The sequence below is a fragment of the Excalfactoria chinensis genome, chromosome 2 (genome assembly GCF_039878825.1).
Source record: "Excalfactoria chinensis isolate bCotChi1 chromosome 2, bCotChi1.hap2, whole genome shotgun sequence".
In the NCBI taxonomy this organism is placed as follows: domain Eukaryota; kingdom Metazoa; phylum Chordata; class Aves; order Galliformes; family Phasianidae; genus Excalfactoria; species Excalfactoria chinensis.
The window spans coordinates 49,725,058-49,750,080 of NC_092826.1; the positions used below are offsets into that span (position 1 = coordinate 49,725,058).

Here is a 25,023-nt window from a genome sequence, read left to right on the forward strand (position 1 = left end):
TGTGTTTAGGCTTAGTTTCACCTTGACTGGGAAATGGAGTTGTTATTATTAGTTATTATTACTGAAGTGAAATGTGATTTCAGGCTAGATCAAGTTTGTGACTGCTTTCCTGTTGCATTTCACAAGGGACTGAGAGATAGGCAGGACTCAGAACCTGCTGCAGCTGAGGTTGCCAGATGTTTGTCCTTTGCCAAATTTTAAACAATTACAAAATTCTGACCATATCTTCAGAGTGCAGCTTCCTTCCCTACCCCCTCGGCCAGCTCTCCCGCCCTCCTCCCCACCTTCCCTTGGCTTTGGTTGTAGCTGTGAGCGCTCGGAGCAGGCAGTGCTTTCTGCTGACTCTGTACATCTATTTATGTTAAGGCATTTTGCAATATTAGGTCTACAAATGGAAGCCAGTAAGCTGTGGTGTTATTTTTCTTCTTATTTTTTTTTTTTTTTTTCAAGAACTTTTATTTTAGGAACTAAAGCTTTTGAGAGACAGAGAAATAACTGGGACCTCGAATGTGAGTGAAATTGATGTGTAACAATTTAATTAGAAGTTCATAGATCATGATAATGAGTTGACTAGAAATCCTGGCAATAGAAGTGTTCCACATTCCTATGACACAGGTGTCAAGCTCAGGTGCACTTTGTTTCAGAAATCTGTAAAGCAGTTCTGCATCACTGTGGTTCTGGTTAGATAGGATGCAAAAGAAGTAGAAATCGAACAAAATAAGTCACACCACCTGTAAGATTCATACCCAAAGATTATTTTTTTTATGTGTTTAATTTTTTATGATTTAAAAATGAAATGTTTTAGGATTTAATGAATGTATTAAAGGGAAGAAGTTTCCAGTATGTAATTTTACAGGGCCGGGAGGTGGTTGTGTAGTATAAGAACTGACTGCTAAGTCTGCTAGCAAATTCAGTGGTTAATAATAAAGCAAATGTTTAGGTACTGTTTCTAAATTCAAGAACAACCAAATAGGTATTCAACCAGTCTCTTTTATCAAAGCATCACTGTTGCTCAAATCAGATGTCCGTCAAATGTCATAATTACAGTGGGATCTAGAAAAGAGGATAGACTTCAGATCTCCAAAATAAAGTTCAAGTATTGAAATAAGACAAGCTGTTTTTTCACCCTGCTATCCCTCTCCTGTCCACCTTGTTTTATAGCCTTTCCTTGCTGCTGTCCTTTCATTTTATGGATGTGCTTCAACACTCTTTCTGTGAAGTGGGACTCAGACAGCTTCTAAAAGCAGATTTTAAATTTGCCCTGAATGGTTCTGAAAGCAGCTGTCTTAATCACTGAAGGCAATTAGAGCTCCTGTGGAAATCTTGATACACCAAGCTTTGGTTGTCTTAAATCTTCCTGTCTTCGCAAAGGAGCAAAAAAACTTCTGGCATCTTTCTGTGTTTTATAATCCTTTTATTTTTTAGTGCTCTCTTTATTGGTGTCACTAGTAGTATTTGTGTATAGTTCTTGTCATTTAATAACCAGGTATGATGACCAGGGACTTAGTTTCTGTGAGACAAAAGATTTAACATTTCCTAAGAGAAGAAGAGAAGAGAAGAATATGCACAAATTACAAGTCAGAATACAATAACAAATTTTCTGGGTGCAGAATTCTTTGTGAATTCTGTTTTTGTCAATTGTGAACTGTAGGGATTTCAGAAAGATAGCTGTTGTTAGGGACCCGAGAGCTTTTGTGGGAAGTATTGGTATCTTGCTGTACTTCGTGCTGGCTGATTTGTACTACTTTCTCCCTATTTCACCACCTTCACTTGTGAAATAAATTCCATTATTTCAATACATTCACCTCTCATTAAGCCTGTGTATTTCTCCTAAAGTACCTTATACTCTCAAGTTATATATATATATATATATATATGTATATATATTTATATTTATATATACACACTCACATATATATATATTGAATGTGAATGCTATGCTTAGAGGTTAGATATGTAAATAAGTACCTGGCAACTCAAACCATTACCAAAATCCTGAGATTTCAATGTAGGAAACCTCTTGGCTTCTAAGAGTTAGGTTTGCTTATGTTTGTTGCAGTGTCAGTGTCTTCTCTGTGACCAGGACTGCTCCTGAGGAACTCTTTCCCTGAGCCAGACTCCTCTTGGCTGTGTGCTTGAACAACAGAAAATTCTCTTCTCAGAGCCACCTCTGAAGTCTTTTAGCAGAACCATCATATGTCATGCAGTTCATCTGTCCCTTCAAGAACATCAGCGTGTTTACTGAGAGCTGTGCTTGCTTAACAAACTCTAAAAATAAGCAAAAGGAAAAAAGAAAACCTATTTTTGGTTTTCCTCTCAAATGTTGACTTTTGGTAGGTATGGTACAAAAGCTGAAAACCAAAACATGTAAAGGCAATGTATTTTTGGATCTGAATTAGGTTTATTTTTTTTCTCAAGCTATATTAAAAAGCTATGTTAGTTAAACAGACCATTTGTTCTGCTGTGCTTTTTGTTTTGGTTCGTTGTTTTTGTTTTTAAGATGCGTTTATGGTACTTTTTATGCTTTGCCTTTCCCTTGGAAACTAACCAAAGAGCTTGTGGATTCAGGGATTTATAAAAAGCCCTTCTCTGTTCATGTTTGCTATAGTGCATTTAATCTAAAAGAAAGGAAAATTTACACCTCAATTAAATAATCACCTGTGAGCGCTTGAGCAAACATTCAAAGGAATGCTAAGTTTAATAAAATAGAAGTATTTAAGTATTATCTTACATCTATTAAGTGAGATTTTCTCACACTTTTAGTGTTTTGTAATTGGGAAGTGTAGTTCCTAAGTGACCACCTAAACGGTACCTTTTGTGTCTTGCTTTTAAGGTAAATATTTCATTCTTCACCATCCATAATGCTAAATTTGGAACCTTACCATTGCAGATTCAGACTTCTCTGTCAGATCCTTGCACTTTTTAAGTGGGCCCATGCTAGCCACAGTGCAGAGGAGCAAGTGGAACCCTTTCGGCTCATAGACCAGGGAGCTATTAGGTGACTGCAAGTTTGGAAGTGCTTCTACTACAGAGTGATAGCAGTAGCTGTGTGAAATCCTTAATTTAACAGTTCCTTGTACTTCACTCTATAGAAAGGTTAAAATAACATGCACGTTAGGGTTATTATTAATCCAGAGACCGTAAACACAGTCTGTTGGTAGGCTGCCTGTAGGGAGGCAGAAGCTCTGGCCATGGCCACTTCAAAAATATGCTAGTTGCCTGAGTTGAACTCCTGTTGACATTTAAATAGGGTGTCATGTTCCACAACAGATGAGAAACAATGCTTGGCAAGAAGACCTTTTCAAGAAGTGTACAGGAAAATGGGTCTACTTTCTCTTTTCCCAGTGGTGGAAGAGCTATTTTGGTGCTGGAAACTGTTCCTGTGCGAAGTGTATGGGAAAGAAATAACAAATGTATGCTGAACATGGAGGAGGAAAAAAAATGATTTCATAGAGGGTAGTGCAGAACGCCATTATGGCCACACTGTAACCTGGGGAAACTGAAACCTGACAGCATGGTAAGAAATGCAGTTTAGAGAGAACAGGTAGCTAAAACGCTGGTCCCGGGGAAAGAGCTTGCTCTGAGGAGTTTGGGACATTAAAGCAATGGCTGGTCTAACTGTTGCTTCTGAGCCAGTGGTGGTGATACTCCAAAAGTGAGGCAACGGCAGGACTAAAAAGAGCAGGGGTTAATGGTTTACTGTTTGGCCACTGGCCTGATTATAACACACTCCTACCAGAGCAATGAAGTCTAATATGAATGATAAAACAAAGTAGATATTTTTATTATCTTTCCTGCAAACCCAGCTGTATTTCTTACATTGCCTGCATGTGAAACACAGCATTTTAAAACTACATAAATTAGACTATCACCTTAAGTAATAGCTTGAAATGCAAACTGCTTCCTTAGTTAGATAGCCATTTCCTTAGGTTACCTTGAATACTCATTTGGGAGACAGATAGTTTGAAGTTAATTTTCAAAACATGCTATTTTCTCCTTGCTTTCTGAACAGGTGAGTAATAAGAGTAGAACCTTGGTACCACTGCGGTCAGTAGAAGCTTTCCTTTGACTTTAGGTACAGCTTGTATTTCTCTGAGCATAAGGTAAACCTGAGCAAGCAACAGGAAAGACCGACTGGTGAGTCCATTTTTTTCAGCATCTTTTCTTGACAGTAATTACTCCCTTTGTTCTTCCAAGCTCTTCCTGCAGTATAAGGGAATGGGATGGTCAGAGTTAGACAAAACTTCCTGAGAGTTATGTGACACAAGGACAGTAATTCGGTTTTCAGTGATTTAAGAATTATTTTCACTGGCAAATCGTATCTTGCAGTATCTCGTTCCTTTGTATTTCCAGCTTATCATACAAATTCATGCCAAGGATGGCATGCCCAGCTGGTTCAATCCATGTAGTTGTAGGATATCTGTTGTAAAAACAACTGTATATGCTGGGGAAGGCTTATTTCTGTAAGAAGGAATCAGTTTGAACTTGTCAAAGAAACAGTATTCTAGCTGTCAGAGTTCTGCTTAATAATCACACAGGGTTATTTTTAACAAGATTTAATAATCTTTGCTGGGAGTTAGTGGGAAAGAAACCAGTGGGGCATCCAGGAGCGCAGGGCTGTAGGTAAGGCAATATCAGCAACACAGAATTGCCTGCCTGTGAGAATGTTCCTTCTTGTTGGCCAGGAAAAGGTAAGAGGGACCTTTTTCATACTGATGCTTTTAAAGGCTATCTGATTTCAGGTTATTTTCACTATCAGTGACTGTCGTCTTTTCACAACTCTTAATGTCAGGCCACATTTTCTGCTCATCTTCTGTACATACTGACCGTTACTTAGGAGCGTTAATGAGCATATTCATTTAATTTTCAATCCTTACCCTTCATTTTCTTAAGCAGCTTCATAACCTCTGAACATAAACTCCTTCTGAGAAGACATTTTTCATCTTTTCTGAGCCCTGAATAAGAGGTAACGTTGGGATAGGAATTGGGAAATTATGCAAAACAAGCTCAGCAACTTCAGATCTCCGTGTTGTGAGAGTTTGCTTGGTTTGTTTTAAAAGCCAGTGCAATCAAATTAAAAGCAGACAAAACTAAATTCGGTTCAAAGTTGGCTCACCTTTGGTTTCAGCAGGAGCTGCGAAAGCCAAGTTTAAATTGGGACAGGAAGGGAGGGAATGTGGTCAATAGCCTTAAAGTTGAGCATTTTAAATAGGAAATCTGTTTATGCCTCCAATAGCACTTGCTGTTCTGATTTGTTTAGAAAAGCTAAAACAATTCAGAACAGTGGAATTGCTTGAGGCTCTTCTGGCTTGGACTGAACTAAACTCTGTCCAGAATTTAAGCTCAACTCCAAGCTTCAGTTCAGCCAGTAAAATGGAGTGATTTTGATCTTGACTTTAAAAAGCCATCCTCCCATTATTTTCTTCACATTTTCCTCGTTTAGCAGTATTGCATAAAGTGTTGATATTTTCTAGTCTAAAGAGTACGTAGTATAAGTATAGCGTAACTTATTCCATATGCTTTTCTAAGAGAAATTTTGATTTTATCAGAAGTATTAAAAGACTGCAAGACTTACACTAGGGAGAGTCACAGTATGTTGTTTTGGAGGGAAACGCATTGTTATTGTTCAGTGGCAAAATGCAGCAGGGGTAGTTTGGCTAATTTTTAAGAGCAGATAGCAGTCACTCAGATGAAAACTAAGAATATAATTGCTAGGTAAGGATTCCAGATGAAGTTTTTTGTTTTGGATGAACCTCACCCTCATTCCCCACCTCCAAAAAGCAGCATGGAATTTTCTGTAGGCTTTTTTTGCGTTATTTGTAGTATATTTTTTTCACTGTTTGGCTTGACCCACTTCTCCTTCACCCTTTCTTATTTCTACTCTCCCTCCCTTCCAAAATGCCAAGGTTTTCACCAGTGCAGTACTCACAGGAGTCTGCTGAGGCATTGAATCACTAGCAACTTCAAGCATCATCTTGACTGATTCACTAATGCTCCCAGCTGGATTGTTCAATGTTTTATGTAATATATGGTGTTTGTATAGTGCAACTTATATAATTTGTGTAGTACACGCGTAGAACCACAGAATGGCTTGGGCTGGAAGGGACCTCACATCCCACCCAGCCCCAACCGCTGCCATGAGCAGGGCTGCTCCCCAGCAGTTCAGCTGCCCAGGGCCCCGTCCAGCCTGGCCTTGAGCACCTCCAGGGATGGGGCACCACAGCTTCTATGGGCAGCTGTGCCAGCGTCTCACCACACTCTGAGTGGAGAATTTCCTTCTAACATCTAACCTAAATCTCCTCTCTTTTGCTTTAAAACACTGTATTTATGTAACTCGTGAAGATAGTAGAGAAAGGAATTACATTCAGATTACTGTATTAGAAATTTGGGGGCTGTTGATGTGGAGGAAAATAACCACATCCTTTTCTCAAATATCTAAATAAATAAATAAATAAATAAAAGCAGAAAGAATACAAGTATATACAGCTGGAACTGGTGCAGTCCTGAGTACATCTCTGCAATGAGATGTGCTTCGTATCAGATGTCATAGCCCAGAATTTGCAGTCCAGATGTGACATATTCTGAGGTTCTGCAGTGGCAGCTCATGGTCTTGTCGAGTTGCGAGTGTGTAAAATTCAGGGAGGAACACGTGAGCTACACACGCGTGCCATCTCTGCTCTGTCCCTGCCAAGTGGCAGCAGCACCCGGACATCTTCGTAGGAGCACTGCCCTGCAGCTCTGCTGAGCGGTGCAGGGAACAGCTGGAGCAAGTTGGCAGAACCTTGGCTGTAATGTAATGCATAAGATCGTGCACGTGTTCTGTAAAAGATCGGATCTCATAAATGTCTGTCAGCAGTGAAGGAGAGCTGATTGTGGTTTGGAGGCTTAATGAGACGTTAGTGAAAAGTGTGTTGTTTGTGGCATAAGAGCAAAGAAACTGAAATTTGGCAGGTATTTCATTCCACAGGGAGGAATGCGGGACATATTTGACAGCATTTAAGTCTGTAGTCCCTGAATGTCAGGACTCTAATGCTTGTGTCTTCTTTCGTTTTTCCCCTAGATCATGGAATGTATGTTGGTCAGGGAAGAGGTTATAACTACTTAAAGGGTCTAATTGTAGCCAAATCCCTTGCACTCCCTCCCCACCTCCACTAACCCTGCTCCCTTCCCTGGCTTTATCAGTGACAGTGTGACATGTTCAGGGAGCAGGCAGATGGTTTTGAACTGAAAGGAAAGAGTTACTCAGATCCTACATGGAGGAGAAGGGAACGTGGAGATGACAGGCATTTCTCCCACTCATTTCCCTCTTCTGTCAAATACCTGTATTATTCTCTTTGTCATTTGGATTCTCTGGATCTGGATCGGGATCTTCTCACTTCTCTCCTCCTCCCCAAGCTCAGCTGCATTTTCCTGCTGCTGCTTATAACCCTTTTATTTCTATCATCTTTCACCATAGCTTTGATCACCTTTTCTTATTAACTCTTTTGTTCATTCTTTAATCTTCTCAGCCCTGCAAGCAGACGTTCATATTTACAGTTAGCTTTCCTTTCAGAAGCAGTTTGATTCTTCTGAATTCTGCTATAGTCTGACACCTCACTTAAATATAAAATACAAAATGTTGACACATGCCAATTGTACCATTTTTTCTCACCAGTCTTCAAATTTCTGTGAGTCATTTAGTTCAAACTAAGCACAGTTCAAATTCAGTGCTTAGCCTGTCCCTTCCATCCACTCCACTCAAGTGAATGAAAACGGATAAGCTAGAAATTCATTTGGGTATATAGTTTTTGCAGATGCGCTGTCTCATGAGTATAAAGCTTGTGCCTGGGCTAACATTTGGGTTTCAGATCTTGTTTTCTGTTTAGGTTTTTTGACAGTGAGTGCTGTGCTCTGAACATGGGGGAAGCACTGAGACTAATTTTCATAGTCAGAGCCCATGGTTAGATCTGACACTTTCATCCTTTAGAACAAGAACAGCAACGTTTTGAAGAGTTCAAATTTGGAGGCAAAGAGAAAGTTAATCGTGTCTCAGCATTAGAGATGCTTGATTTAGGAGCATCAGCGCTAACAGATCCTTCCCCCCTGCCTCTGCTCCAATCCCCAGGGAATGTAATAACTTTAGGGCAGTCTAGAAAAGCTGTATGCTTGCTTTTCTGAACTATTAAAAAGTGCCTTTTTAAATGGAAAGCATTTACCTGCTTACATGTGACAGTGGAAATTTGGCTTTGTAGAGTTACTGAAGAGGTGGTTCTTCATTGGGGGGTGGGGAGGGAAGGAGTGGCAGCTGTTAGTTATGTTAACACATTCTTTTCTTAGTTCTCATCCAGGACAATCCTTGACATTTCCCGTTGTGTGATAGAATTTGTGCTTTCTGGTCAAGCAATCCACCTTAAAATCTTACCGATTAAAAATGTTGTCATAAACACAAATAGAGCCTGGAATGGATTGCTTGGATGAACTGTTCTGCTGCTTAGAGAGAAGTAAGTACTCCTCTTGGCAGTAGGATTTCTGCAAAGGGGAGTAGCATCTCTCTGCTCTTTTTTCTGTGGATGTGCTCAGGGAGTAGTGGATCAAAGATAATCATTAGACAATTCTTCTACTCTAAAAGGCCTTCCAGTAAGTTTCATTGGGAAGGTTAACTGAGGAGTTGAAATGATCAGGGGGAGAACAGCAGATTATTCTCATGATAGTTATGTTTTGTCTAGTTCTCTCTTTTAACAATGGATTTATGAGAATGTTTTACTTTTATGTATCTGTTGGCAGGTAAAGGGAGTTATTTGGCTACTCATATCAAGGAAGGGCTGAGGAACTCGGAAAGGGATCAAAGTAGGGACATCAGCTTGTGGATGCATGCATGCCATCAGCGAGCCTATAATTCTAGCATAGCAAAAGAAAATAGAGCTTTATATTTTGCTTTTGACACATACAGTGGTATAATTGCATTTAAAAAGAAAGTATACAAAATAGTTTGATTTCCAAAAGCTGTTCAAATGCCTGTGATCACGTTCTGTACTCTTTTCACTAGAACTCCGTTTGTTGTTTGCAGTTGTTCCTGGGCTTGCTCTGGACAGATCTCAGACTTGTTTGTGTATGCTGAGCTTAAATTGAACTGTTCTGACTTTGATGTGGATGGCAGATAGCATTTCAGCTGCTTTCTCACAGTGATCCTCACACTGCTGCATCTCCCTGTTCAGCCTCTCAGTCGCTGTATTTCATCTCCAATTAGTGCAGTGCTGAGACCTGGCCAGGTGTATATTCCTTCACTCACCCTTCTTGCTGATGTTTTGCATCAAGCCTGTCTCCACCTCAGTGTTATCTCTGTTATCCTTCTCTTTTATCTACCAAAGCTTTTTCAGATTTAAAATTTACCTTGAAATACTTAAATAGTTTTATTAAACGTTGCCTTTACACCTGTGTTCTGGAGCAATGTACAAGCTAGAGCTGAAAGAAGAATCACTAAGTACATTAGAGATGCCTCTTCAAATGTTGGTGTTTTAAAATTCAATACGTATGCATCTATGGATTTAGAGAGAAAATTTGGATCCTTGCTCTGATGTCAGTGCTAAAGATCCGAGAGTTGATATTTGTAGAGATTGTCTTCAGAGAGGGGATCAAAGGAGCGATGAAATTAAATATTAATGAAACAATGAGGTATCTAGGAAAAATTCTGCCCCCTCAACCTCAATGGTTGTCAGGTATTCTTCAGAGATTAAGAAAATAAGATGGGTAGAAATGTTTTGATGACATGTTCTAGGCAGGAAATGGATCTGTGGGAGGTGGATGGGTTGATGCTGGGATTGGAGGATTTACAGGGAAAGCAGAAGGAACTGGAACTGGAGAAACAGCAGCAGGGTGGTGGTGGGGAGCACTCTCTTTAGGATGTATGTATGAATGTGATGGCACTAGTAACACACTAAGGTTAATAGGGCCACCTACCAGTTCTGTTGTGCTACATATTAAATGTGAGGAGGTAGTGAGCTGCTGTTTTCCATAATCTCCGGGTGAGATCTGTGTTCATGGTTGCCCTGAGGTTAAATACTGCTTACTAACAGCAGAACGTCGGCCACCATCACTGCTTTATCTAGATGATGATGCTATAACCAGGACTAACTGTGCAGCACCAAGTGCTCCAGGATCTTGGAGTCACTAAAAAAGAAGTTGTTCCTCACAAATCAGTCTCCTGCCTGTACTGTAAAAACTTTCTTGAAAACTGTTTGAATGTGTAAATATTGCTCCAAGATGATCATTTACAAGGGCTCTGCAATCTTCACACTGTACACTATTACACACTTCAACCTTACAGCATGTTTTGCAACCACCTTGCATAAGCTTGGAGGCTAAATCCCCAAAACTAATGGGTTGTTTATTCTTTTTCCCTTTCACTTAGGCAGAGAGCTTAGGGAGCAACTGTTGTGGAAACCAGTCTTTTTGCATTTAAGAACCCACAATGGACACCTCTAATTGCTTATCGTTACCTTAGAGCAATAATTTGCTGCTCACCAGTTCTTTACATGGCATTCAGTTCTACTGCTGTAACTGCAAAAGTGTCTCTTAAACTGGGAAAAAATTAAACAGGAAACAAAAGTATCTCTTTAAAAAAAAAAAAAATTAAACAGGAAACAAAAGTGTTCCACACAACTTTAGATCCCCCTTTTTTATATTCAAAAGGGATGTACAACTTGAACCCCACTATTGTGCCTTCTGCCAAAACCACGCTGCTGTCTGTGGTGATGCCCATTTCCAACTGGAGCGGGCCACACCTCCTCAAGAGCCTATGGGAGAGTCTTCTGTCTTACAGTTGCTCCCCATCAAACAACTAGGAACGTGTCTTCTGTGTCCAAAATGAATCATGGAATCACAAGGTTGGAAGGGACCTACATGATCATCTAGTCCAGCTGTCCAAATGCAGACTCCCACTTCTCATACTGGGTATCCTTTTGGAAGAAGACATATGTAACTGCTTACCATCTTGTGACCGAAGCATGCCAAACATACGACAGCATGGGTTTTGGACCAGTAATGCATGTGGCAGTGGGACATTGTGGAGAAGGAAGGGTTAGGGCGGTAAAGAGGACTGGAACAGAAAGAGTAAAAGAGGGCTTCAGGGAGCAGGCCTTCAGCCTGGCTTTTAGAGCAGACACCTCTTGGCTGTGCTTTGGATGTGATTCTGCAGCCATACTCATAGTATGGTGCTGTAGCTTCACTGAAGCCTTAGAGGTGCTTGATATTATCCTATTCTGGAGGCCTTTGTTAATTTTAATCAGAAGCAGTACTTTGGATGATTGATTGATTAATTGATACATTCTGTTGTGTGGACCTATGGCATAATTGCTGGTGCCATTTTGGCGGCAGCCTATTGTGTTCTTATTTTGAGGTTTCTGTCTTCTTGTTGCTGCTGTTCTGGTGTTTGAAACTGTACAGAATTACACAGCCAGTGATCTGCAATAAAAATCCGGTCTTTCTTTCCTTCTCGAGAGAAATGAATTATAAATGTCCTTGTTGCCAAGCTCTTGATAACTATATAAGTGGGAGAACCTCTCAGCGATATACCTTAATAGCAGAATTAATGATGTTTGAGCTTAAGTCTGTTTGTTGAGACTTCATTAGCTTTTCAGCTGAGAAAGCAAGTGGGGGAAAATGTATTTCAAATGCATGAATTGTGCACTGGGCCACACTGGGAGACAGGCAGGCAGCTCTGTCCTGCACAGTGTTTTATTCCCACTAGTAAACTGCTGTTGTTTCTTTCCCGTGTTACATATATTCTGGCTTTATTTCACCTTTCAGTTTACTTCTGGGCTGGACATTTTTACTGTTTTGAAGTCTTTGTGTGTATGTGCCCAGGAGAGTGTTTGTGTGTGTGTGTGTGTGTGCGTGTGTGTGCGCGCCTTTTCTCTCAGGTTTCTGTACCGTGTTGTCAAAACTGTATATCAAACACAGAAGCAGTTTTTACACAGTGATCAGTTCTTAGACGATCCTCCTTAGGGTTTGTTTTGGTTTTGGTTTTTCATTCAAACTGTCTTCTTCCTAAACACTGAAATGTACCTGAATTGGAAGCTTGCTAAACATTGTACTTCTTTGATGAAGGGCAGACCCTGGATTCAACTTCTTAATCTCTTGCAGTGAGCTCTGTCAGTTTTTGTAGAACAAGAGGATCTTATTATAGTCATAAGGATGGAATCCACTACTCTGTATTACAGTACTGGATTTTATTTGCAGAAAAGCCCCCTTTTAATGAGTGTGAATTCCTGGTACTAAGAGCCAAAACTCATGTTTTAGTGTTTATTTTTTACTATTTGGCATGTTCTCAGACAATTTGTTTGTTGTGCTGGATCATCACGGGGTCTGTTAGATCATCTAATTGAAAAAAATAAAGGGAGTTTGTTGTCCTGGAACCGCTCCAGGAGTTGTCTGTTCCACAGCCAAGTCCCTCCTATGCTCTAACTCTGAGGTCATCTCCATAAGTCACGTTTATTATGTTTAATCTTTTTTTCCCCGTTACAGACTTGGAGTCTAAAACTTTTTAATTAAATATACAGCGTAACATGTATTTGGAAAGCAGCAGTGTAAATTGCTTCTCTCAGGTTAGCCACCTGGCCTTCAGACTTAGGTTGAAGGTTATTCGTTCTGCACTCCAACAGAAATGCACTGATTATTATTGCTGATGATAACTACATCTACTGCTAAGATATGGATAAGGCACTGAAAGATAGGAGAAGTATTTTTAAGAGAGTATGTATTTCTGTTTGAGCAAAAAACAATAATCCAGCAGCCGGAACGACTGCACTGTTTTTCATGTTTTCAACCTGATTTATCAGCAACGGTAGTTGTTTGGGAGATATCCAACAACACGCTCTGTCTAATAACAACAAGCTTGCACAGCGTATGTTCATTTCTGTTCTGAGTGTTCCAGGTTCTTTCTAAACAAGAACTTTCTAATTGAGTTAGTCTTGAAAGATGTATTTGAGGTGTGTCTGCTTTTCTTTTATTAGAGATCATTCCAAACCTCATTCTCCACTTAAAAGGTGCACCAAGAAATGGAGTTGCTCTTCAGGATTATATGTACTGATCTCTGCACTTAACTTTTTCAGGAAACGGAAGACTTACTTATTGCCTCCTTTGACGGAGAGATTTCTATGCCCCATAAATCAGGAAGGAGAGTTTCAAGGGCTAGCTCCCGTCGCTAGGTAATTACATATTCAGCGCAAGCTCCTGAAACGTGTGTCGTTTGTGTCAGAAAGGAGAACAGACTTCTGCTGACAGCTTCATCTCATAAGCATGAAAATTGGGAGGGAGGGTTTGGGGGAGTTCATGTTGTGTTCTTTTATAATGGTTACAAGCTCTTACACAACTCTGTGAAATCATCTGTGTGATTTCCTGATGCTGCCGGCACTGATTGTTGCTGTGGATGGCAGGTATTGGAGGAGTCCCAAGCAAGGAAGTAAAAAGGGTGAAAGCAAGAGCAGAGATCGTTTAAAGAGAAGAGAAAAGCCATTTTTCAAGGAGCTGCTGTATAAGAATTAGAGACTGTATCTTTTGAAAAATGAGAGCTGAGTTCTGACAATTAGTTATGGAAAGCAAGTATAAGAGACTGGGGCGCAGAAAGAAAAGGCAGGGAGTATTGCTTAATGTACTTACTTCCTATTCTAAAGATAGCCATCTAAATAAAAATTTCAGTGGTGTTTCAGAGCAATTGTAGACCAGGATGTATTCAGTTTGCTCCGGCTGCTTGACCTTGCTTCGCTGCTGACTGCAATGAGGCAGTCGCTGTTGTGACCAGCACTGCCCCTGGGCTGCTGCGGAGAGATGTGTGAACACCCAGCAGTGGCTCAGTGAATTCTGGGGGCTGTCATACTGAGTCCTCTGCTGCAGATTGTTCAAGTTCAAAGCAAACCTCTATCATGTTTCCAGTTCTCTCACCCCTGCAATAATTCGTATTTGGGCTGTCTGTCCTGTCAGGAACTAAGAATTAAAACAGGAGCGAGGATGCATCTTCTCTTGCAGTTAACCTCATCACTGGGCTGTCATTCTGCAGCACAGCCAGTCATGCTAAATTTCTGCTGACTTTCAGTAGCTTGAATCTATGTTCTGAGGGATTTTTACATAGGAACTACAGGTCCTTTTTTATTATTATTATTTAATGCCACTCTCTACCCCCAGAAGGGGAATTTCAAAGAGCGAGGTCCATCTTGCACACTGAAGAAGTGTGGCAAAATTCCTGGTAGTCGCAGGTGGACTCCAATTACTCAAACATATAAACAGATACTTTGAACTTAACCTGTTAGCTTCAAGTTTGAAAGCTGTTCTTTGTGTGTAACCACAGATCTGGGTACTCTTCAAAGGAGTATCTATCTTATTACTTGGAGGATCCTTGGGAACACGTACGTTTGCTCTGTAAGCAGGTCAGTATGCAGACAACTCTTTTAGTACAAGAAGTTATGGAAGTCAAGTTCCACAGAGAAGACCTCACAAAGTAGCTTGGAAAGAAATGTAACACAAACAACAAACCCAAATGAGGGTAGGGCTGCAAAATGGGATTTTGGCACTTGGCATAAGAGAATTAATTTGGTCATGGAGAAAACAAAATAGGCGGTCCCAGAAATGGAAGGTGGCAAGTATACCATGCATAGCCAGTTAAGAAACCCATGCTAGGAAAAAATAATAATAATCATAATGAGTGTTTATGAGAGATAATTTAAGGCATTGGAATGCACTGCCCAGGGAGGCGGTAGAGTCACCAATCATGGGAGTGTTCAAGAAACGTTTGGATGTTGCATTGAGGAATACGGTTTAGCTGGGAAGTATTGGTAATGGTTGGACTAGATGATCTTCTTCTAGGTCTTTTCCAACCTGAAAAATTCTGTGATTCTGTGAATTTCTGTTTCAGTCAAGATGAATGTAATTTATCTAGAAGGGGTGTAGAAGAAGAACATAGTTCAGGTCTCTGGCTTGAAGTGGTGCTGGAGATGAGAGGAGATGTTGTGGACTATGAATGAATTGACGAATATTTCTAAAGTAATATCAGAAGGAGATTGTGGGGTTCTACTGGATTCTCATAATAAATTTGGCTTAGCTGGCAGAGGATGATTATGAAAAAGGATGGCTTTTTGGTGTTTGTCAATCCAGTCTGTTGAAAAATGTTAGTGTGTGACTTCTGGATTTCAAGCATAATGTTACCTTTAAAAAGTTGCTCTAAACTTACTGGAATTTGGGGTTTGCTTATTAAAAAGTTGAGACCCTATTGGACATATTTTTGGAAACAGTGCTCTTAAAAGCTTTATGTGAATATGCCCTCCTGTAGATACGAATGACAACAAACATGTATATGTCCCATCAGTTAACTGCTGTTTCTTGTTCTGAGTTCTGATAAACTAATTATCGTGCTTTTGGAATATGTAAAGACCCCATCCTTATTTTAGAATGAAAGCTGACTGAAACTCTTTGCCGCTACTGAGCAAAGACAGTGATCACCAACAAATATTTTCATAAAGTTCATTGTAACCTAATTGCAGCATTCTGTAATCACCTTTTTTAAGTTTCAAGCTGATGTTTGTCTGAAATAGTTTGGCTCGGTCATGTACTTTGTCTCCTGTTTTGAAAAGATTCAGACTTTAAAAGAAGGTTTGGATTTCAACTTTTAATTTCTCACTCACAGGGTGATTATTTCTGAACTCTCATAGGAGATGTGCCACCAACAGGGTGGAAAAACATTCTCTCACACGTGGGTCTGGCACACAGACAGAGCAAAGGTTTATTTTTATTAGTGGGATTTTCTTCTGGGAGAAGGAATAGATAAAGGATTTGAAGGAAACAGAGCCACGTGAGGTGAATTCGTATCAAAAGACCAGCATTCTTGTGCGTGTGTGTGTGTGTGTTGTCAGTAATGCACTGACAACATACCTATTAGCTTAGGCTTTTACTTACGTCATTCCACATGGAGAAGGAGGAAGTTGTTATCTGCTGCTTGCTTTTCAGTTTTATCTTTAGGGAAATTCAGGACTGCCACAGTGCATTGATAGGTAAACGCTAATTTTCATATGTATTGGCATCAGTGCTCATGGGGCATTTTGCTCAAATTGTACAAACTCATAGTTGTGGTAGGATCTGGAAGAAGGGAATTGTATTGGGCACTAAAAGGTCGTGGTGACAGCTTCTGAAAGAAGTAACATATGGTCACGATATCTCTGCTGCAGGGTAATTTATAATGTCTGTTGTTGTTTTTTTTTCTTTTGCCCCTATGGCATTTCTTATAAGCTGAGGTCAATGGACAGCTTATTGACTGAGAGAGCCAGTGGATTCATGGGGGCTGGTTAGAATGCTGGACAGCACCACGATGAAAGAACTGTTCTAGGTGAAGAGAAGCATCTACATATATATTAACATTAACTTATTTTCTTGCAAAAGAAGTGGATTCATAAATGCCACTGAAAATGATTGGTCATGAGCAGAAGTGCTAAATTGAGTGTAAAAGCTTTTCTCATGGTGAAACTCACTGGTCACCCGCTCTCTGGCTTTACTTTCCAAGTTATTAACACATCACTAGGAATACACTCGTTTTGGCTTGCTGCCATGCAGTGCAGTTGCTCAACTGTATTTCCTGCTAGTAACCTTTATTTCTATTTCACAATGACTTCTGATCACTGATTATTATATCTCTAGATTAATTCACCTTGAATCCATTTATATTTTATGTAGAGAAATAAGCATTTTAGGGGAGGAATCCATTAGATAATAATATAGTATTGTTTGTAATTTTTAGATTTTAAACATCTGCATTACTGAGATACATTGCACCCCACATTTGATTTATTATATAAGCTTCATAGCTGGTAAGAAGCTTGGCTGTAGCAATCAGCATTTATCCAGCCAAACTGCATCATAAGAGTTGGTCTTTTTCACTGCGGCTGGTTAAGTTTGGTGTTGATGATAACGTTTTGCATACTGCATGTGGTTTTAACCCTTGTTGGACACAGCGTTGGTCTCTATTAGGCACGACTATAGCCTATTTTCATGTGGCCCATAGCAGAGGTTGCTTTTCTTACTAGCAATGTAATATTCCCTTCCAAAATGTTTGAGCGAGCAGATTCCAAACGTAGGCTATCATTTCATAGTGCAGCATGGATTTGCCTAACTTATAAGTAAGCCAAAGGAGAGCCAAAGTATTGATTAGCGATAAAGATTGACTTTTAAAATTGTCTTAGTGGTTTTGATAACAGGCAATTAAAACAATCATTTTCTAAGGTCATTCTAATTCTTTGAATGATTCTAAGCTTTAGTTCTTGAAATCTGACAGTGTAAGCTCAAAAACCAAAGAATAGAAGTCCCTTTGAATTTTTAAAGTGCAACCTATCCACTCAGTATATTCCAGAAAAACATACAGAGGATCACAGAATCATAGGGAATGGACATCAGGAGATGAGTTCAACCTACTCCTAAAGCAGGTTCCCTACAGTAGGTTGCGCAGGTAGGCTTCCAGGCAGAAGCCTACCTGCACCTTCAGTAAGCCCATGGCAACAAAATGCCATAAATATAAGGCCTAACATCACGTAATATAACTTATGAACTAGCACTAGTTCAGATTTCCATGGGTAATTGGAAGCATTTAGGGTTTACAGGAGGAGAAACACAGAACTTGAAACTATTGAAAGTATGTTGACTCAGCATCACTTTTTGGGGGATGGGGTTAATCTTTGGCTGTGAATTCTGTGCTGTTCATTGAAGACTACCACCAGATCACATTATAAATCATGTAAAATCTTAGAGACAATGCATAGAAAGTAACAGTACTAAACCTCAACATTTACATACTTGACACTTGACACTTGAATGATAGCTTTTCTCCTTTTTACTCACTGTCTGCAGAACACACAGAGAAGTAATCTGATGGTTTAGAAGTCTGTAGAAAATAGAGGAGGTAAATCAAACTAGGGAAGCAGTATGGTAAAGGCATGAAGCAAGCCTGAGGAGATTCACAGATTAGGTCCGAGGCTATTGTTTGTTGACACAATAGAAGGAACAAGTTCGGAAGGTGTGTGGACGCCTGCCACATGTGGCCTCTTCCACTCGGCAGGACAGGGTTTCCACGTCAGACGGCTTAGGAGAGGGGCCTCCGTCTCCAGCTCTCATCCATCCCTAGGACAGCAGTGCTGCTCTGTACCAGGGGCTGGTCTGGAGGTGTGGTTTTCTGCAGTCCATGCTCTTTTGAGGGCTCACAGAGCTGGGTTTTCTTGGACTCATTGCATCTCAAGACAGAATTATTAAATTAGATTAAGCAGTTTGCATTGTGTTGTATTCAGTAGTATTTCCTAGTTGTGGAAATACTCTCTCATACTTCTCTTGAAAGCATTGTTACACCTTTGATTTTTGTCAGAAGAAAGCAGAAAGTCCCAGCCCTGCTGGCCCAGGCTGATTGCAAGCCTCAGGCTACTACGCACCTTACATGCTTATTGCTGGCAGTCACAGAGATCAGTGGCCTGATCCTCCTGGTCTCTTCTCTAATGCCATGATGTCCTTTCCTACTTTCTCATAGCTCTTCTCTCAACCTGTGCCAGCTTGCCATTGTTCCTCTTGAATGGAGGTGACCACAATTAATAGTGGAATATGAGGGTTACCTTAGTTGACATTTACTGGGCTGCTTTGTTTTACTTTGTTTTGTTTCATAGAATCACGGAATATCCTAAGTTGAAAGGAGTCCACAAGGATCAAATCCAACTTCCAGTCCCTTGCAGACCACCCAGAATTCAAACCTGTCTGAGAACATTGTCCAAATCCTTCTTGAACTCAGGCTGCTTGGGGCCATGGCCACTGCCCTGAGCAGTCTGTACCATGCCCATTGCCCTCTGGTGCAGAACTTTCTTTGTGTATCCAGTCTTCATTCTCATGGTGTGGCACTCTGATAGCTCATGGTCATTTTGAGGTCAAATTTATCCTGAAATCGATCTTTCTAATGATGACCATGTGACAGTATGTTCATGTAGAGGAGCTGCATCTGAGATGCAGTGACAGCTCATGTTTAAATATTTGCTATCTTACCATTGGCTTTAGCGGCCTGAATGATTTTAAAATGAACAACATAGAAAACATTTATGTGCTGTACTGTGTCCTACAGGTGGAATCATTGAATCTTTCTGAACGTGCAGATGTCCATTGCCAAACACTGTAAGTCATGGTATGGAACACAAACATTTCAGTGGCACAGGGAAGTTTTCAAGCAGCTCAGTGTCATTCACAGGTTCAGATAGAGCATCCTGAAGTGCATTCTTCCAAGCTGTCTTCCTTGTACGCAGAATGTTACACTGGTTTGTATTTCTGGTCAATGTTTTGCAGGGGTAACCTATTAATAGCTGATTTCCCTACGTGAGCAGGCAGCACCATAAGCTGTTTAAAGGTTAAGAACAGATTTGTAAATGGAAATTTATAGTGGTTATTTTTGTTGAAATCAAGTGTACTCAATTAGCGTCCATGTAAAAAGAGCTACGTTAAAGAATACAACAGTCATCGTGTATCTAATGATCCTTTATTAGCAGATTATGATGGTATCTTTATTAGTGTTAGTAATTGTGCTCACAGTGTGGCTGACGGGTTAAGCCATCTCTTATTACAGTAGTTTTTGTGCCATAGCATCGGGATCAGAAATGCAGTTCTTGAAGATTTGCCTGTTATGAAGAATAGGGTGCAAAGAAATGGAAGCACATCTTGCCATTGTGTTTAGTGACACAGGTGACAGATTGTTGTAGCTGATTCTGAGCAGGAAGAGCTTGCGCATAGGTAGACTTAAAGTGTTTCAGGCTTGGTTCGTATTTACATATTGTGTATGTATGAGGACTAGGACAGGGTTGTTCTGAGTTGTTAAACACTTCAGTGTGGTGTATGAACAGGGGTATTAGCTGAGATTGCTGGGTTACACCACTTCACCTTTGCATTTGTACTATTGCAAGTCTCAGATTCCATGATTACCGATTTATTATTTATAAGGGACCTGTTCCAAAATTGTTGTGAGTTCTCCAGACTTTTCAACATTTTCTTCTTCTCCATCATGCACACACCAATATTGCCTGTCACCTTTCATCCCAAATGAAATGTTCTACATCTATGAGATTTCATTTAGGCTCTTGATCTTTGGGATAGACTGAACAAATATATGCTCTGAAGAATCTAACCCATGCTACACAAACAGCCCAGTGCATGCTGAAAAAAAGCTTCAGCTTTTTAGTAAAAATAGATCAGTCCAATTAAATGTGTTCATATTTCATTAAGGCATTCTGTAAGGGTTCCATCAGGATACCTTTGTAATTTTAGGACCAGCAGGGAATAGGACAAGTGAATAAAAGAACAGCAGAATAAGAAGATAGTTAAATGATCATACTCTCCTATACAGGAGAGGTTTTCCACCTCTCCATAGGAATGCGGTCAGAATACTCATAAAATCTATGTAAGTGGTCTGCCTGCTCAGTCTTCACATCTACTGTTTCAGCTGTCCTAAGAAATACATGTCTGGAAAGCACAGAAGTTAAATTCCAGTATAAACCTGGTTTTAGAAAGGACTGCTTGGGTCAACGAGTCATGTCCCTTCAATTACAAGCAAACATGTGATAGCTATTTAATCCAAGAGATATCTGCTTTACACGCATATACCACAAAAATACCTATAACAATCCTAAGATCTACACCACAAAAGGCCAAGCTGAGCATGACACAACAAATATGTGTTACAAGCAGTGTATGGGGTAAGACGAGACAGGTGAATGAGGATAAAAACACTGTGTATTTATTCAGTGAGTGTGATGTTTCATCTGGGTTTACCAGTCCAGACTCATGCAGTGAAGCACAAGTTGTATTCCTGCAATAAAGATTGTTGATGCAGATCAGGGTATGAGGCTACACACAGCCTGGCAACGTTATTTCCTGAAGCCATTTTTACCAATTACTCATGTGCAGTAACATGCAGGGATCCTTAAGCAGGGCTAGAACACAGACTTGCTTGCTTTGAACTTAACAGTGCTTCTGGGTCTTGCAGATGCATTACTGTGCACCCACTGAAAAATAGTTGACCAATTCCTTGATTCATACATACAGACCTGTATGAGAGGATTGCCTTAATTCATAAAGACTTTCCATTGGGGGACACTGTTAACCATTACAGCATCCAGAAGAATTAAAGCATGGCTTTGATTTTAGGCATCAATAATATAACTATGTAGAGACTGAATTCTCTTAATTTCTCAGGCAGAAGAGCTAAAACCCAAAAAGCTGAAGTGTATCTCTATATTTACATCAAGATGGTGATAAGAGCACACACAACATACAGGTTGGATGTGATTGTGGTAAATGTGGTCACAACCTAGCTTAGCAGAATGTGGCTTAGTAAATGGAGGTGATGTCAGAACGTGCTGTGACTGTCAGAGTTCTGCCGACACCTGTGAGTTAAAGATGAGGCTAAGGCATGTCTTGCATATGTTCAGTGTCTTAACAGGTATTTCTTCCTCTGTTTTTCACTCCTGGTCGAATAGGGAAATCGTGATAGTCAACCTGAGCATTTGCTGTGACATTCAGAATTCTTTATCATATACAAAATTCATTATAAACTGAAGATAAATGATTCAGCTTCACTGTTACAGCTGTGCAAGGTGTTGGTCAGCACATTGCAGAGAATCCAGGACACGTTCCCCATATAGATTTTTTCCTCTACTTTTTCAAGTAGCAACTGCAGCAATAATTCTAGCATACTTCTGTACTTGTTTATGAATTACCTTATAAGCTAAGGTGATATGAGCATAGTAAAGATTGGCTTCACTTAAATCTGTTTAATGTTAAACTAAAAAAACAATTAGAATTAATTTTTGATTGCCTCAAATTGTGAATGTATTACTTTGCTTATTTAATTTGGGAGGGGGCTGGTGGTGTCCTTGGAGACCCAAATCAAGTAAAACATCCCATAACTGGGGATACTGCCACGAAAGCATCTGTTTTTCTGACCGTGCAACATATCCCTTAATAGGGGGTCACAAATTCATGAAATGAGATCTTGTCCTTTTGCTCATTTCAAAAGCTTCTGTGTCATGTAGCTTAACAGTATTACTTGACTGTAATATGTAATAATTGAACTACACAAGGTTACTCAGCCTATTCAATGTGACTAGGCCCTTGCTGGATTTCAGTCTTAGTCAGCAACTTCTGCCCTGAGTACTGACAGATGGAAGTATGTGCAGAGCTGCTGTGCAAGTCTGTCTTTGCAGAAAGGGATTTCTAGTCTGAAAAACCAAGTCATAAGCACATGAATTATCTTACACAAACTGAGCTGACTGGGATTCCCACACCAGGAGTTACCCATTCTCTGTTTCCTCCCAGGATGTGGACAAGGATAAACCAGCTTGGATAAGGAATAGCCAGCTGCAGTGGAAGAGGATTGTCCTCTTTCTCTAGTGTGATCATACCACAAAGCTGCACTTCGCCTGATGCTTTTCCATGCAGGCTTCTGCGCAGCATCTGGCCAGCTAGCGCGCTTCTTGGAGCCAATCCTCCCCTTCACAACTGCTCTCTTGGAGCAGAAGGCTATCATCCTCCTTTCTGCTGGCTGCCACCTGCAGTTTTTCTTTGGAAAACTCTGCTTTATCTTCAAGCCTGATTACTTTTACACCACGGACTTCCAGCAGACCACTTCACCTCCCTTTTGCTGTGCTCACCTGTGCTTTTCAGTGCCTCACAGAGGAGTAGCAGAGGGGTGAGCTGCTTTGCCAGGCCAGTGATTTGGCAGTAATTGGAAAAGCACAGCATAGGAATGGGGAGGTGTTACAGATGGGTCGGGGAGCCAAAGAACTGCCCCCTCCTGATCCCTGCATCACTGAGTTTGTTTTTAATCCAGGTCAATTCGGAGTGAGTGTGGACTTACAGACCTTGTCCTGCAAGGAGCTCCCCTCAAAGTTTTTATAAGGACTTCTCTGAGGTGACAGGTTTAAACATACCAGGAGAAAGGTTAGATTTTTTTACTGTGGCTTTCACTTCTCTGCATAGTGTGTGCTTGTGTATTTACCAGATCCATAGCCGGTATTTTTCATACAGCCAGAGTCATAATTTTTCAGGTTCCTGGTTCATGTATCTTAGAAAAATCCAAATGTAGCATTCCAGGGAGTGTGTACTTTTGTGTTAATATTTGACAGCTGCAGGGAGACAAACTTACCAAGAATTTATTACCGGGGAGAAATAATTATTTTTCTTGAATGCCTATGCAAATAACCATTTATTTTTCTCCCTTCAGTCTGTGGTTTGACAAAGAGGTAGAGTAAAAGCATGAAAAAGAGAGGTCAGTGAGGAGAGGCAGCTCAGGTCACACAGCATTACCCAGCTAGTGCAGTGCTCAGACTTGAGGACAGTGACAGTATGGAGGTCAGAGACCCCTGTGAAAGCTGAGGCAGGAAGAGTGACAAGCAGGAAGAGTCTGTTTTCCCACTGCTTAGCTCCTCTCTCTTTTATTTACATCCATTTTTTCATTTGCTTTGTCTTTGAGAAAGAGACCAAAAGCCACAGAAGGGACTTTGTAAGGGAAGATGGTCTGCAAAGAGTCTGCAGGGTGGGTGTTGAAAAACCTCCACTGCATCTATGTAATGTGTTCAAGAAAAAACTCTGCTGTGGATGAGAGGAGCAAGGAGCAACAGGAGGAGCAACAGGGTCTGTGGAGCTGTATCTGTAGGAGCTCCTCCCTTACTGGTTCTCATTGAGTTTTGTCCCTCTTGGTGGACATTTTAGTCCAAACAGAATGGGCAGAAGAAGCTGCTCTGTGATTTTGTGGCAGGGGCAATAGCTGAGTTATCAGTTTTCTTCCATTCAAGTGTATGAGCACAACCGCTGTGCTTATAACTCGGGCTCACCAGTACTCAGCCTGAGGCTCATCAACCTGTGATAGGAACCTGCAAAGGAGAGTGGGACATGAATTTCTATATATACATGCTTATATAGATATATATAAAGATCTGACAAGGCAGGATCAGTGCAAAATATCTTGCTTTTAAGAGGACCAGGAACTTGAGGAGGAGGATGCCATGTTGGCTGACTGGGAAGAGCAGGGAGAATCTCCTTTTCCTTGCATTCCCAATCCATATGCGATTTGTTCTAGAAACTTGTTTGCTAAAACAGCATTGCTGAAACCCTTTATAGAGGCAGGTTGGATAGCATCCTGTTTAGGCTCACAGTTGGGTTTTTCTGTCTGCAGAAGACACGTATGCATGTGATAACTTTGATTTCTCTCTGGGGGAAAAGACAAAATGTGCAGCGTGCAAAGAGGGTGAGAGCTGCTCCTGCCATTGCTGTTATTTCTAGGGTTTTGTAGTTCTGAGTGTGCCAGAGTAAGGAGTGCCGCATTTGGGAAGGAAAATAAAATGGGAAGAGTGGGAATATAATGACAGCCAAAAGTTGTTTCTGGGCACAGGTCACTTGCACGTGTCGTTCTTCAACTGTGCGATCTTTTCTCAGGAGGAAGAAACCCAAAGGGGTCATGGGGTTTGCAAAGGGGAGAGAGGAAATGAGAAACACTTTCCCTCTTTCAGAGAAAGGTAAAAGCAGGATATACCAGGAACCTGTCAAGTCCTGTTGGCCCTGAGCCTTGTCTCAGCTGGGAATAAACCCGCATCAAATATCCCTTCCTTAGTATACACAGGAACAAAACTGCTAAGAAGGAGCTGGGGAAGAAACAAGGCCAAAAACAGCCAGATTTGGGACACAGCAAGTTAAGCATTCAAATAGAGAATAAATATGGCTCTGCGCATCTTGTGCAGCCTATCCCCTCTGCCAGCGGACAGCAGCAAGTTGTGCATCTCCTTCCTAGAGCCGTTCACCCTGCGGCCCCACAAGCTGCAGGCGGCATAAACTGTGCTTCCAGCCCCACCTGTGTCAGTGGACAGCAAAATGGAAATGGGGAAGAAACATTCGGTTCTAAAGAAATGGGCAGTCTGATGCTAACAAACGCCTCGCTTGGTCTGGCAGAACCTGTGGATTTTTCCCTGCAGTATTCGCCCCTCACGCTCACTGCCTGTG

General features: G+C 40.7%; 1 protein-coding gene across 1 annotated transcript in view; it reads left to right on the forward strand.

Annotated features, from left to right (window-relative positions):
• Nucleotides 1-25,023, forward strand: part of GNAL (G protein subunit alpha L) — a 178,487-nt gene that overhangs the window by 39,160 nt on the left and 114,304 nt on the right. The window lies entirely within an intron of this gene.